Source organism: Schistocerca piceifrons, chromosome X, assembly GCF_021461385.2.
Source record: "Schistocerca piceifrons isolate TAMUIC-IGC-003096 chromosome X, iqSchPice1.1, whole genome shotgun sequence".
Classification (NCBI taxonomy): Eukaryota; Metazoa; Arthropoda; class Insecta; order Orthoptera; family Acrididae; genus Schistocerca; species Schistocerca piceifrons.
Window position 1 is genome coordinate 593,944,395 of NC_060149.1, and position 15,909 is coordinate 593,960,303.

The window sequence follows — 15,909 nt, forward strand, 5'->3', positions numbered from 1 at the left end:
ACATAAGCTTATGAGCGTAAGAAGTTGAGTTACTTCTCCCAAACTTCGTTCTCATTCTTAATTGGAGTTGATCTCAGTAATCTGTAGTGATTTGGACATCAGTGAACATTCCCAGAAAAAAAAGTGACTTGTGTGCAATGTAAGGCAGTAATTTTTCCATACATAAACGAAACTCGTTCCATTGGAAGGACTGTTCAGGAACCATAGATGTTAAATCTGTTGTCATAAGAGTTGGAATATTCTAACTACTAGTTGCAAAAATATGTCTCCGTATTTGGTTTTGAAGATGGAATTCTTGAAGTCCAAGCAATGCAGTCTTCAGCGAAGCAATGTTCATCTGTGTCAGAGGCTGTGCAGAGTGATCTAAAGAAGTCACACTCAAACTAGGCATACTGCTGTACTAGAGTATTCACATGATGTATCCTTGGACAAAACAATTTATTATGATAGCAGACATAGTTTTAGATATATCTGTGTGTGTGTGTGTGTGTGTGTGTGTGTGTGTGTGTGTGTGTGATGTAATTTTTATCTGTCAGAGAATAATTTCTCTACAAGGAAAATACATGAAAAATAGCCGAAAAGACTATAGTACTATAGTTACTAACTTTTAATAGGTGTATGGTCATTTTTAACGACGAACACTGATTTGGGATCATGTGGGACATATTTAATACGATTATTCTTGAGTTTTCGACTAATTCTGTGCCTCTAGCTCGGAAAGGACATCTACTACATCTACATGATTACTTTGAAATTCACAATTAAGTGCCTGACGGAGAGTACATCGAATCAGCTTTAGGCTGCTTCTCTGCCGTTCCATTATCGAACAGCGCGCGGGAAAACGAATATTTAAATCTTTCCGTCCGAGCTCTGATTTATTTTATTATGATGATCATTTCCCCTATGTAGATGGGCGCCAACAAAATATTTTCACAGACTGAGGAGAAAGTTGATTGAAATTACAAAAGAAGGTCCTGCCGCAGTGAAAAACAAGTTTGTTTTAATGACTGCCACCTGAATTCGTGTATCATGCGCTTGGCACTCTCTCCCTTATTTTGCGATAATACAAAACGAGCTGCCCTTGTTTGAAATTATTCGAAGTCTTCCGTCGATCCTATCTGATGCGGGTCCACAACAATACGCCAGAAGAGGGATGACAAGCGTAGTGTAAGCAGTCTCTTAACAGACCTGTTAATTCTCTAAGTGTTCTGCCAATAAATCGCAGACTTTGGTTTGCTTTCCCCAAAAAATTATCGTTCCAATTTACGTATTTATGCAGCTCTGGGATAGTGGTGGGAAAAAAAAATTCGCTACTGGCACTAACGAACTGCAGCATGAAATGATTTCGTTTCAATACCTTAGCGTCGCATGGGATGACAAGAAAGTCCTCAAAACCGTCAACACTGATTCCTGTCCAGACAGTTATTCTCTCGTTACTGGAAGTAGAAAAGTAGAGATTTTCTTTCCCCGATATGAATGGGTCGCTTCTCAGGCTCGATGTTAAACAGTAACTCATCAGATAATATCGTTTAATTGTCTTTGCCCTCTATCGACAATTAGTCATTTAACGAGGTTTCGTTCGCGTACAGTTCGAATGCTGGGAGCTGAAAGTCCATGTACAGGGAATTCTTCTCAATATGTTTTCACCGGACCTAGCATGCACACAGCATGTTAGGATGCCATCAGTGGTCTGCTGTGTGAAGATCATTAAAGGACTACATAAATTTACGCATGAAAAGTAATGCCTCCGAATTTATGTGAAAGCTTTTATAGCTTTATAAATAAAACAAATTTCAGTAACACTGAATAACTTTATTCTTCATGTCTACTTATTTGTTTCTTAAAATAGTCACCATGGCGACGAACACATTACTCCCAACTAGATACCAGTTTGTTGATATCGTCATTGGAGAATGTTTGACGTTGTTGACATAGTCACATCCTTACCTCTGCTTGCACCACTTTATTACTATCAAAGTGAAGCCCTGCTACGCGGCCAGCCGGTGTGGTCGAGCGGTTCTAGGCGCTTCAGTCTGGAACCGCGCGACCGCTACGGCCGCAGGTTCGAATCCTGCCTCGGGCATGAATGTGTGTGATGTCCTTAGGTTAGTTAGGTTTAAGTAGTTCTAAGTTCTAGGGGACTGATGACCTCAGAAGTTAAGTTCCATAGTGCTCAGAGCCATTTTTGAACCTGGAAACAGATGAAAATCGAATGGGACGAAGTCGGGACTGTGTGGAGGATGATCGATAAGAGTGAACCCAAGGCGTCAGATTGTTGCAGATGTCGCAGCGCTCTTGTGGGGTCTGGCATTGTCAAGTTGAAGAATGTGGTGCTCCATGGAAAATCGAAGCACTCGGTTTCTCATGCACTGACGTAGTTAAGTTACACGCAGCCATGTTACACAACTTGCGTAGCGAAGCAGGAAAGTCGATCGAGTAATATGCATGATATACCTCAACCGATATTGATAGCAGAACAAAAAAAGTCGGCTGCAGTACTTTTCAGCACTATCTCGTATTATGAAGTGTCTGGCAGCCCATAATTTTGGAAAAAAAGTTAAAGAGAATGGAGTTCTCTCCCTCTTAATTCCTCTACCTTCACCAAGAACTAAAATCGGGGCTAACACTCCAAAAATATGCAATGACACGATTCCAACGACTGGATGTGATGCATAAAGCATTAACCTAGTGTCTAAGATGAAAGACCAATGCGTTTACAAACTAAGACAATACATTAATAGGTGACGATCATTGTGTCTTCTTACGCTTTCCTTTCATGTTTACACAGACGTTTTGTGGCTCTTCTTCGGTGGTATGGTGCTTTCCAATCTTTATCTTTCTAAAAAAATATAACCGATGAACTTCTTTCTCCAATAGTTCTCCCACACCAACTACAGTTTTCTTCAAATTAACGATGTCGATTTTATGACAACCTTGCTATGTAGCCATCCCATGAATTGGAGTAATTGTTTCATCTTCTCTGGGAGCAATACGTCAAACAAATACTGGTAAAACTGTTTTTAAGCAATTCATTTTTAGATACCCTACCTCGGTCGGTAAAATAAGTCCTATCACGTTGAAATTTATGTCACATGCTTAAGTCTGCAGTCCCCAGGCACTGTAAAAAAGTGAAGCTTCTAAGTCAATGCAATCAAAAGGGACTGCCGTTAATGTCACAAATTTGAAACACTGAATCTCACTCATCAAAACCTAGAGGGCACTTCCCATTGGCCTAGATTAATGGCATTTGGCAGGAAGAAAGGCTTCATAGTAAAAGTAAACAGAGAAACCATAAGAGTCAATTTCTAATTTTATCACACAAAAAGTTGTCGTTTGTTACCCGACTGTGTGTCTGTCTGTCCTATCTTTTACTCAGGAACGGGTCGGCGTATCATGCTGAAATTTACGTCTGTGGTCCCATGGTGCTGCAAGAAAGTTAAGCTTCTAAGTCAGTGCAAGCAAAAGATACGGCGCAACCCCATGTTCACAATGTACACTGAACGGTGCGGTCAAAAACTCGTGCTTTCACCAAATTTTTCACTTTGTGCTAAGATTTGCTACAAATCCCAGCCTAGCCTACTTTACAGGGAACGTAATCCTCTGACCTCCACGTTATGTGATGAGGGGTGGACATCCAACAACTTATTGCCAACTTGTTATTTTATCATCCAAAAAACCACTTTCCATTGATGCTCCCGACAGTAGCACGGCAGCGGCCGACCAGTTGCGCCGTTTCCGAGATACTGTCTCCCAGGCGCCGAGTCATTGTTGTTGTTGTGGTCCTGTCCAGGGACTGGTTTGATACAGCTCTCCATGCTACTCTATCCTGTGCAAGCTTCTTCATCTCCCAGTACCTACTGCAACCTACATCGTTCTGAATCTGTTTAGTGTATTCATCTCTTGGTCTCCCTATACGATTTTTACCCTCCGCGCTGCCCTCCAATACTAAATTTGTGATCCCTTGATGCCTCAGAATATGTCCTACCAACCGGTCCCTTCTTCTTGTCAAGTTGTGCCACAAACTCCTCTTCTCCCCAATTCTATTCAACACCACCTCATTAGTTATGTGATCTACCCATCTAACCTTCAGCATTCTTCTGTAGCACCACATTTCGAAAGCTTCTATTCTCTGTTTGTCTAAACTATTTATTGTCCACGTTTTACTTTCATACATGGCTACACTCCATACAAATGCTTTTAGAAACGAGTTCCTGGCACTTAAATCTATACTCGATGTTAACAAATTTCTCTTCTTCAGAAACGCTTTCCTTGCCATTGCCAGTCTACATTTTATATCCTCTCTACTTCGACCATCATCCGTTATTTTGCTCCCCAAACAGCAAAACTCCTTTGCTACTTTAAGCGTCTCATTTCCTAATCTAATTCCCTCAGGATCACCCGACTTAATTCGACGCCGAGTCATAATAAACTACAAAGTCGTGCGTATCAGTAGTGGATATTCCCATTTGCGGGGCGTATCGATGATAGAACTGTTTCCAATTTGCTTTTGCTCCGCTTATACACTTTTCCTGCTCAGTCACGTGGTCACAACGCTACCAGCTGGCATTCAGTATCGCGGTGGGCAGTAGTCTATGTTTAGGGCTCATTGCGAATCTGTCACCCAGTTCTAAGCCCCATGCGACTGGAAAAAGCGCAGGTGATTCCCGTACACGTATAGCGTGTCCGAGGAGAAAAGCTTAATATTCAGCGATGTGACAGAAACGACCATTCGGAGGAAAAAAGTCTGGTAAACATGGGTTCTAAAATACGTACCTTAAGAGCTATGAACACTTCTTCATTTTCGGTACTGCAAAACAAATATCTTCTACTGCAAGATCTTTGTTTTCAATATTTTGAGAGGTTGTAGTATTGGTCGAGAAAAAAGAATCCAGTAAACATGGGCTCTAACGTGCATACCCTAAAAGCTATGAGCACGTGTACATCTTCACATCTCTTCAATTGAAGAAATGCTCATAGCTCTTAAGGCATGCATTTGAGAACCCATGTTTACTAGACTTCTTTGCTTCGAATGACCGTTACTGTCATATCCCTGAATACTGACCACGCCTCCTGGGATGCGCAAAACTATAGACCTATATCTCTTACGTCGATCTCTTGTAGAATTTTAGAACATGTTTTTTGCTCGCGTATCATGTCATTTCTGGAAACCCAGAATCTACTATGTAGGAATCAACATGGATTCCGGAAACAGCGATCGTGTGAGACCCAACTCACCTTATTTGTTCATGAGACCCAGAAAATATTAGATACAGGCTCCCAGGTAGATGCTACTTTTCTTGACTTCCGGAAGGCGTTCGATACAGTTCCGCACTGTCGCCTGATAAGCAAAGTAAGAGCCTACGGAATATCAGACCAGCTGTGTGGCTGGATTGAGGAGTTTTTGGCAAACAGAACACAGCATGTTGTTATCAATGGAGAGACGTCTACAGACGTTAAAGTAACCTCTGGCGTGCCACAGGGGAGTGTTATGGGACCATTGCTTTTCACAATATATATAAATGACTTAGTAGATAGTGTCGGAAGTTCCATGCGGCTTTTCGCGGATGATGCTGTAGTATACAGAGAAGTTGCTGCATTAGAAAATTGTAGCGAAATACAGGAAGATCTGCAGCGGATAGGCACTTGGTGCAGGGAGTGGCAACTGACCCTTAACATAGACAAATGTAATGTATTGCGAATACATAGAAAGAAGGATCCTTTATTGTATGATTATATGATAGCGGAACAAACACTGGTAGCAGTTACTTCTGTAAAATATCTGGGAGTATGCGTACGGAACGATTTGAAGTGGAATGATCATATAAAACTAATTGTTGGTAAGGCGGGTACCAGGTTGAGATTCATTGGGAGAGTGCTTAGAAAATGTAGTCCATCAACAAAGGAGGTGGCTTACAAAACACTCGTTCGACCTATACTTGAGTATTGCTCATCAGTGTGGGATCCGTACCAGGTCGGGTTGACGGAGGAGATAGAGAAGATCCAAAGAAGAGCGGCGCGTTTCGTCACTGGGTTATTTGGTAACCGTGATAGCGTTACGGAGATGTTTAATAAACTCAAGTGGCAGACTCTGCAAGAGAGGCGCTCTGCATCGCGGTGTAGCTTGCTCGCCAGGTTTCGAGAGGGTGCGTTTCTGGATGAGGTATCGAATATATTGCTTCCCCCTACTTATACTTCCCGAGGAGATCACGAATGTAAAATTAGAGAGATTAGAGCGCGCACGGAGGCTTCCAGACAGTCGTTCTTCCCGCGAACCATACGCGACTGGAACAGGAAAGGGAGGTAATGACAGTGGCACGTAAAGTGCCCTCCGCCACACACCGTTGGGTGGCTTGCGGAGTATCAATGTAGATGTAGATGTAGATCATGCACAAGAATGGTAAAACGAAACGACCCCACAACTTTACAGGCCAACGTCCTTAACCTAACTGTAGAATTCCTGAGAGTATATTATAAGTGAGAATATAGTAAGTTTCCTTGAGAGAGAAATCAGCACTGATTAGGAAACATCATTCTCAGTTTGCTCTTATCACAAGATTTTATGCGAGCCATGTCTGAAGGGCAACAGGAAAATTTCATATTCCTAGATTTCCAGAAAGAGTTTGGCACAACACAGACTATTAAAGATCCGAGCATATGGAATAAATACTCTAAGACTTTTTCAGTAATAAACGCAATATGTTGTGTTGGGCGGAGAGTTTTCATCAGAGACAAGGGTGTCGTACAGAACGGCCATGAAAGTGTGACAGGACCACTCTTGTCTTCTATATACAGAAACCACCTAACAGATCGAGTGAGCAGCGATCTGCGGCCGTTTCGCTGATAACACTGTAGTGTACGGTAAAGTGTCGGCGTCGTGGGACTGTAGAACGATACAGGATGACTTGGAAAGCACTTCATTGATGGTTACTGTGGTATCACGTATCGATATCACCCCCACTGCGTCGTTATGTTTGTAACGGCGTTGCAAGTTTCTGTCTGACGCCGGGAGCGGTCGCGGGGGATCTGGTGGACCGAATGGCGTGGGCCCGCTAAGCCGCATCTCCAGCAGCTAAGTACTTGAAGCACCCTCTGCCGCCGCAAAACAGAACGGCCAGCGAAAGCCTCTCAGCTCACTTTCGCTTGGAGCCACTACTCTACGACACCTTCGTTCATATTTCTTTCCTTGTGACATCGGTAATTGGACTCTTTCTTGTTGCATTATTTGTAAGGAGTCTTCGTACGTTTATGGAAATACAAGTTAAGTAAATCTTCTGTTAGCTGTGTTACTTGTTCTTTTATCATTTCTTCGGTAGTCCAGCTGTCCTACGACGACAGTTGCTGCACAACTCTGTAGCTCACATCTCCTTGCTGTTGTGTATGAAGTCGCACACAACAGTTACAACGTGTGCTTATACAGTGTCTGTATCTTCACATTTCAATGTTCTTCAGATATACGTGCTTGCATGTGTATATGAAGGAACTGACGGTGTTCTGACAGTTACAGCAGTGGTAAATATTATAAAATTGATTCGCAGTTTGCATTCCGGACTGATGTCAGCGGTTTATGATAGATGAAAATTTGTGACGAACAGAGACTCGAACTCAGATATCCCACTGATCGCGAGCAGTTGCCTTAATGTGTCCGAGCACGCCTCCAGGACCTATCTTAAACTCCGTATGTCACTAAGTCCACAACTCTGACGCTTGAACATTTCACGATTCTCTCATAGGGGTAGAGAAATATTATATCGTCATATTACCCCGTTGGGGCACAGATAAATCATTGGCTGTTAAAATGTCTGCGTTTATATAGTGTCTGTGTCTTCACTTTGTAATGTACTCCACACAGGCACTCATTATTACACCCGTGGTAAATAGTACGGTACTAAAATATATCCATGTCTCAATGGGCTAAGAAGACTCCATGTATCAAGCACGTTTGTAGTGTGGAAAACTATCTACATTGTATCTGTTAACTATTTCATGAAGATTTAAGGGGCTAAGTTTTCTGTTGCAGTATTCCGTCATCTAAACTTAGCCAAAGGCGACACGTAAGTGCTCCTGACTGTATTTGTCTTTCATAGTTGTTTCTTTGTACAGAAATCCTATTGATTACTCCCAGTATTTACGTAGTGAGATAGCTATTAACACTAGCTGTGAAAAGACATATAAAAACGTATGTTCCGGTAGTCGAAAGATATATGGTTTCTGTCTTGAAAGTATTGTAAGAAAACAACATCAAAAACGTAAGCGACTACTTGTGACAGTAATACCATTATCCAAATTTGTATTCTTCAGTCGAAGTCCATAATGAATAAAAATAATCTAATCTTCTTTGTTTTGGAGTTGTGGCAGGAATTTGTATCGTGTTTTCGGTAGAATCTAATACAGAATGGGAGTTTGCTTATTGAGAGCTTTAGATAATATGGTTAACTACAGTAGTAAATTCCTGATATAAAATGGTTATGGTGCTGGTGTTGTGAGGTGTCAGTTGAGCTGTTTAGCACACATTTAGCATGCTGTAAGTCCGATCCCTGTGACCTACAGGGAAGGGAAGGTCCCCATAAGATAATGGAAATTTAATAATGTCACGCAACGGATAATGTCATATGGAACAAAAATTAATCGGGTTGGCGCAATTAAACACGAAAATATGGGCGCCACACCTCATAAGGATAATTTAATGAAGGAGTTCATCTAACTACAAGAGGAAACAGCTGTCACTATAAAAATTTAGTTTATCACACAAATGATTTAACCACAGAATCAATCATATAATCAGTTAACAAGGGAATACATTTTTGTAATTATGAACTATAGCCGTGGCACAGGGATGGTGGTGGGGGGGGGGGTTGGCGGGGGGGGGGGGGGGGAGGAGGGTGGAAACATGAAAACGTAACTTGAAATTATATCGCACATAACATATGACCAATGACTGCGAAAATGGTTAGTGGCAAAGAAAATACCCCAGAAGAGCAAGTACGAATACCAAGGGATACGCCGAAGTGCGTGATGTTAGCAAGTAGCTTGCTGCGGACGTTAGAACAGCACGATTAAATCCTGACGTAAATCAACTAGCCTTTCAGCCCCTCGACTTTGTGACTGCAGTGGTGGCTCATGGTTACCACTATTAAACAGTGAGAGTCTGGAAGACGGCGGCATGGCTGGAAATTCTGAGTCCATCTCGACCCCCGTTCTCTGCTCTAAGTCGGAAATATCTCTCTCGGCAGCTCCCTGTAACGACTCATCGATCTCCCTCAAGCACGTGCTTCCTTTGGTCTCCCTGCAGCAAGTGGCTCTGAGCACTGTGGGACTTCACATCTGAGGTCATCAGTCGCCTACAACTTACAACTACTTAAACCTAACTAACCTAACATCCATGCTCGAGGCAGGATTCGAACCTGCAGCAAGTGTTTATTGACCTTACTCTCCGTAACTTAGCTGATTCTATCAGCATAGGAATCTCACTGGCCAATTACAGCAGACCTTGTGAATTCCGACCAATGATAATTTCATTACCAGATTTAACAATGCACTACTCACGCATTTTGTCATGGTTTACCAATAATGGTGTGGCACAGGAAGGAAGCCAGAAAATCTCTCCCACTCCATGAGCGTTTTCCAACCCTGGCCAACCAAAAGGCTTGCACATAGACATGTATGGGAAAATGCGCCTTCCACCAGTATAATTATTGCGAGGCACCCACAGTTCCTGTTACTCAGATTCAAAAGAGCATTTCATCATGGGGTGATGATGGAGTACAGCCGACCCCACTGTCTACTCTTACGATTGTTTTACCTGGCTTTCACACCTTTATCTCTCCAAGGAGGATTCTTTATGGCATCTCCCACAATGCAGTTTTTATGGCACGTGAGCTCTTCTCCTTCTATACGTTCGCTGTGAACAGACGGGACACAGTAACATTCCTGTCCTATACCTTCTTGGGAGCTGCTTTCAGCACCGAAAAAGTTTTTAACACCCTGGTCCGTCTAAATTAACTTCTATGTTGTGAGACAGCTAAAAGAAGCAACAAATGCTGCAGAAAATAACAAGTCCTCGTCAGTGTAATAAGTAGAAATGAGAAGAAGAAATAATTAGCTGTGCAATCATAGGCAGTAATGAATATTGTTTGCAAGTCTCACGTAACATTAAAGAATCGACTATATTCACTGTTGGAATGTGCATATTACATTATGAAATAGGTTGCGTGACAGTTTGGACATAAACTGCCACGTAACAGTGGTGATGACCTCTAGAATAGAGTAGTATCACACAGTAAACAAGAAGAGAATCTTGATTGTTTGCAAATTCCACAGTTTTCAGAATGAGATTTTCACTCTGCAGCAGAATGTGCGCTGATATGAAACTTCCTGGCAGATTAAAACTGTGTGCCGGATCGAGACTCGAACTCGGGACCTTTGCCTTTCGCGGGCAAGTGCTCCACCAACTGAGCTGCCCAAGCACGACTCACGCCCCGTCCTCACAGCTTTAGTTCTGCCAGTATCTCGTCTCCTACCTTCCAAACTTTACAGAAGCACTCCTGTGAACCTTGCAGAACTAGCACTCCTGAAAGAAAAGGATATTGTGGAGACATGGCTTAGCCACAGCCTGGGGGATGTTTCTAGAATGAGATTTTCACTCTGCAGCGGAGTGTGCGCTGATATGAAACTTCCTGCCATGTCTCCGCAGTATCCTTTCTTTCAGGATGTCACTGGATGCGGCTATGGAGGGGCACGTGTTCAGTGCACCACTCTCCCGGTCGTTGCCAGGTTTCGTGAAGCCGTAAATATAATGGCCTACTATATCGATGCCTTGGAATGTTTTTTAATTGTGGACGCGTTATTTTAGGTGACGAGAGCTATCTCAGTAGTCTCATCTCACGAAAATATACATTTATCGTATGGAAATCTACTGAAACTGGCGAATTAACGGTCTGCCAGTAGCAAATATGGGTGTAGAATAAACTATTGAAAACTAGTAAATTGTGCAAGTACTATAGCCTGAACTACACTCCTGGAAATTGAAATAAGAACACCGTGAATTCATTGTCCCAGGAAGGGGAAACTTTATTGACACATTCCTGGGGTCAGATACATCACATGATCACACTGACAGAACCACAGGCACATAGACACAGGCAACAGAGCATGCACAATGTCGGCACTAGTACAGTGTATATCCACCTTTCGCAGCAATGCAGGCTGCTATTCTCCCATGGAGACGATCGTAGAGATGCTGGATGTAGTCCTGTGGAACGGCTTGCCATGCCATTTCCACCTGGCGCCTCAGTTGGACCAGCGTTCGTGCTGGACGTGCAGACCGCGTGAGACGACGCTTCATCCAGTCCCAAACATGCTCAATGGGGGACAGATCCGGAGATCTTGCTGGCCAGGGTAGTTGACTTACACCTTCTAGAGCACGTTGGGTGGCACGGGATACATGCGGACGTGCATTGTCCTGTTGGAACAGCAAGTTCCCTTGCCGGTCTAGGAATGGTAGAACGATGGGTTCGATGACGGTTTGGATGTACCGTGCACTATTCAGTGTCCCCTCGACGATCGCCAGTGGTGTACGGCCAGTGTAGGAGATCGCTCCCCACACCATGATGCCGGGTGTTGGCCCTGTGTGCCTCGGTCGTATGCAGTCCTGATTGTGGCGCTCACCTGCACGGTGCCAAACACGCATACGACCATCATTGGCACCAAGGCAGAAGCGACTCTCATCGCTGAAGACGACACGTCTCCATTCGTCCCTCCATTCACGCCTGTCGCGACACCACTGGAGGCGGGCTGCACGATGTTGGGGCGTGAGCGGAAGACGGCCTAACGGTGTGCGGGACCGTAGCCCAGCTTCATGGAGACGGTTGCGAATGGTACTCGCCGATACCCCAGGAGCAACAGTGTCCCTAATTTGCTGGGAAGTGGCGGTGCGGTCCCCTACGGCACTGCGTAGGATCCTACGGTCTTGGCGTGCATCCGTGCGTCGCTGCGGTCCGGTCCCAGGTCGACGGGCACGTGCACCTTCCGCCGACCACTGGCGACAACATCGATGTACTGTGGAGACCTCACGCCCCACGTGTTGAGCAATTCGGCGGTACGTCCACCCGGCCTCCCGCATGCCCACTATACGCCCTCGCTCAAAGTCCGTCAACTGCACATACGGTTCACGTCCACGCTGTCGCGGCATGCTACCAGTGTTAAAGACTGCGATGGAGCTCCGTATGCCACGGCAAACTGGCTGACACTGACGGCGGCGGTGCACAAATGCTGCGCAGCTAGCGCCATTCGACGGCCAACACCGCGGTTCCTGGTGTGTCCGCTGTGCCGTGCGTGTGATCATTGCTTGTACAGCCCTCTCGCAGTGTCCGGAGCAAGTATGGTGGGTCTGACACACCGGTGTCAATGTGTTCTTTTTTCCATTTCCAGGAGTGTAGAAATCTTCGATCATTGACACAGAGTATATGGTTACATTTTACGTTAAGATGACCAGAAATTCTGAATTCTTTTTCCAAAACATCATTTGTTGCTCTGAACGTTCACAAAACGCTCTGTATGAAGCTATAAGTGACTCACCTGATAGATGTTCTGACAGGGGGCAGCCGTCGAAGGCGCTTCTGTTACCCCTGTAAACAAGAATACGGGTTAAATACTTATAAGAGAGAGTAGCGAGCTATTTCAGCATTAAATACAATACAAGGCACTTACACAAATTAATATATAAACATTTTATTCAAATTTTCATTGAACAGAACGTACTTTACAGTGCAATTATGAGTCCACCAAAATGGCGTAGGTGAAGTTTGTTAAGGAAACAGTAAATACTGTGAGGAAAAAAAAAGCACCATTATTTTCCTCAAGTACTTATAATTTGAGGAAGGAGGGAAGGTAATATCTATTTGTGTCATACACCAGCTCAGTTGTGCATACGAAAGTAACCTTATCGAATACTCGTCTCTGACTACTGTGAACTAGAAACAGGTGGGGGAATAAGGTTACATCCACGTAATTTTCTCACGATGTAAGTAAGTGGCAAGAGTGACGACCGACTAGCAGGCAGTGCACTATCACGTAGTGTTTGCACTCTCAATCATCTTCTAAAAGCACGTTCTGGGAATCATCGCGACACATTCTTTTAAATATCTGTAGCAAGTATCAAAATTCGTAGGCTTCTAAATAACAGATTCCGTGACAGTTGGCTAGGCAGAGGCAGACCTATTCCTTGGCTCCACGCCCTCCGGTCCTAAACTCACTAGACTTTTATTTGTGGGGACATTTGAAAGCTCTTGTGTACAGAAACCCGATTCAACATGTACATACTCCTCGTGCTCGTACTATGGTAGGCTATGAAATAATACGTAATTCTCCAGGAATGCATCAGCGCCCTAGGGATTCATTGTGGTGGCCAGTTGATACTCGTATCCTTGTTAACGGAAGGTATTCTAAACATTTAATTTAGGAAAGTGCTTGATACTGTGCTGACGCGTTCTTTTTGTGTGTATTTTTACGAATAGTGTGTTTAAGAGTTGTAGAAACAGCTCTAACATGGAAATACAGCATTTCCCGACCAATGTCCGCATAACATATTTTCTTCCTCTACGTACGAGGAATGTTCCCCGAAAGTTTGGCCGCATATTTTTGTTACACCGTTAGAGCTCAACACGTCGTTCTTAATTGAACATAATCAAAAGATGGAAAGGTAACTTCAAGAGGATCCCAACGTTGTGTAGTGTAGGGATATTACCATTTACAGTGTATATTAATTATGTAGTGGATAACGTGGGAAACTTCTTGAGGATATTTGCGGACGATTCCATTGTCTACAAAAAGGTTGCAAATGTGGATGATCGTTGTGGCGCGCAGGAAGATGTACAGAGGTTACATAAATGTAACGAACTGCACATAAATAGGCAGAGAGAGATACATTATTGTTCGTTTACGATATTGACAATAAATCCCTGGGAATAGTAACAACAGTAAAATACATAAGAGTAGCCATCTGCAGTGAACTGAAATAGAATGACCACATAAAATTAGTTGTAGGAAAAGCAGATGGCAGGCTGAGGTTCACTCGAAGAAGCTTATGGAAGTATAACTCATCCATGAAAGACGTTTCCAACAAAAGACTCTTCTTAAGTCTCTCTCTCTCATCAGTCTGAGATCCTTGCCAAGTTGGATTAATGGAAAAAGAGAGATAAGATCAATCGAAAACCGATGTGCTTAATAACGAGATCGTTTAGTTGGTTGGAGAACATTACGGAGATGCTCAACTAACTCCAGTGGCTCAAATCATAGAAATTTGAGCTCGTGCGGAGACATACCGACGATCAGTCATGTCTCGCAGCATTCGCGAATGGAATATGGAAAAGGGCAAGGAGGTAAAGTGGTACCAGATGTACCCTTCAACACACACCGTAAGCTTACCTGCGGAATATATTGTAGATGCAAAATCTGTAAACTTTGGGGCAGTGTACGAGGGTCTACTTCAGACTCTTTCCTCCAGAAAATATCTTATAAGAGTATCGACACTAAAGAATCGAGACTTACGCTGTTAAGCTGTGTGCTTAACAAATACACGAAGGTGACAAAAGTCATGGGATAGCGATATGTCCATAATAGATGGCGATAGTATCACGTGCACGAGCTATAAAAGGGCAGTGCATTGGCAGAGCTATTTGTACTAAGGCGATTCATGTGAAAAGGTTTCCGAAGTTATTGTGGTTGCACGACTGAAATTAACAGACTTTGAATGCGGCCTAGACGCATGGGATATTCTATTTCGGAAAGCATTAGGAAATTCAATATTCCGAGATTCACAGCGTCCAAAGTGTGCCGAGAATACCAAATTTGAGGCATTACCTCTCACCACGGACAACACAGTGGCCGGCGGTCTTCACTTAACAACCGAGAGCAGCGGCGTTTGCGAACAGTTGTTAGTACTAACGAACAAGCGACATTGCGTGAAGTAACCACAGAAATAAATGTGGAACGTACGACGAACGTATCCATTAGGGCAGTGTGGCGAAATTTGGCGTTAATGGACTATGGCAGCAGACGACCGACGCGAGTGCCTTTGCTAACAGCTCGTCATCGCCTGCAGGGCCTCTCCTGGGCACGTGACCATATCGGTTGGACCCTAGACGACTGAAAAACCGTGGCCTAGTAAGATGAGTCCCGATTTCAGTTGGTAAGAGCTGATGGTAGGTTCGAGTGTAACGCAGACCTCACGCAGCCATGGACCAAGGTTGTTGAACAAGGCACTGTGCAAGCTGGTGGTGGCTCCATATTGGTATGGGCTTTGTTCACATGGGAAGGACTGGGTCATCGGGTCCAACTGAAATGATCATCGACTGGAAATGGTTATTTTCGGCTACTTGGAGACGATTTTCGGGCATTCACGGAATTTATGGTCCGTAACAGTGATGAAATTTGTATGGATGACAATGTGTCATATCACCGGGCCACAATTGATCACGACTTGTTTGCAGAACATTCTGGACAGCTCAAGCGAATGATTTGGCCCCACAGATCGTCCGACATGAAAATGGCTCTGAGCACTATGGGACTTAACATCTATGGTCATCAGTCCCCTAGAACTTAGAACTACTTAAACCTAAGGACATCACACAACACCCAGCCATCACGAGGCAGAGAAAATCCCTGACCCCGCCGGGAATCGAACCCGGGAACCCGGGCGTGGGAAGCGAGAGCGCTACCGCACGACCACGAGATGCGGGCATCGTCCGACATGAATCCCATCGAACATTTATGCGACATAATCGAGAGGTCAGTTCGTGCATAAATCCTGCACCGGCAACACTTTTGCCATTATGGAGGGCTATAGAGGAGGTATGGCTCAATATTTCTGCAGGGGACTCCCAACGACTTGTTGAGTCAATGCCACGTCGAGTT

General features: G+C 43.9%; 1 protein-coding gene across 1 annotated transcript in view; it reads right to left on the reverse strand.

Moving 5' to 3' along the window:
• LOC124721843 (solute carrier family 41 member 2-like) overlaps nt 1–15,909 on the reverse strand; it is a 1,040,492-nt gene that overhangs the window by 277,296 nt on the left and 747,287 nt on the right. The window contains exon 3 of the mRNA XM_047246973.1: nt 12,574–12,623. The gene's annotated coding sequence lies outside the window, so the exon portion shown is untranslated. The remainder of the gene's footprint in view (nt 1–12,573; nt 12,624–15,909) is intronic.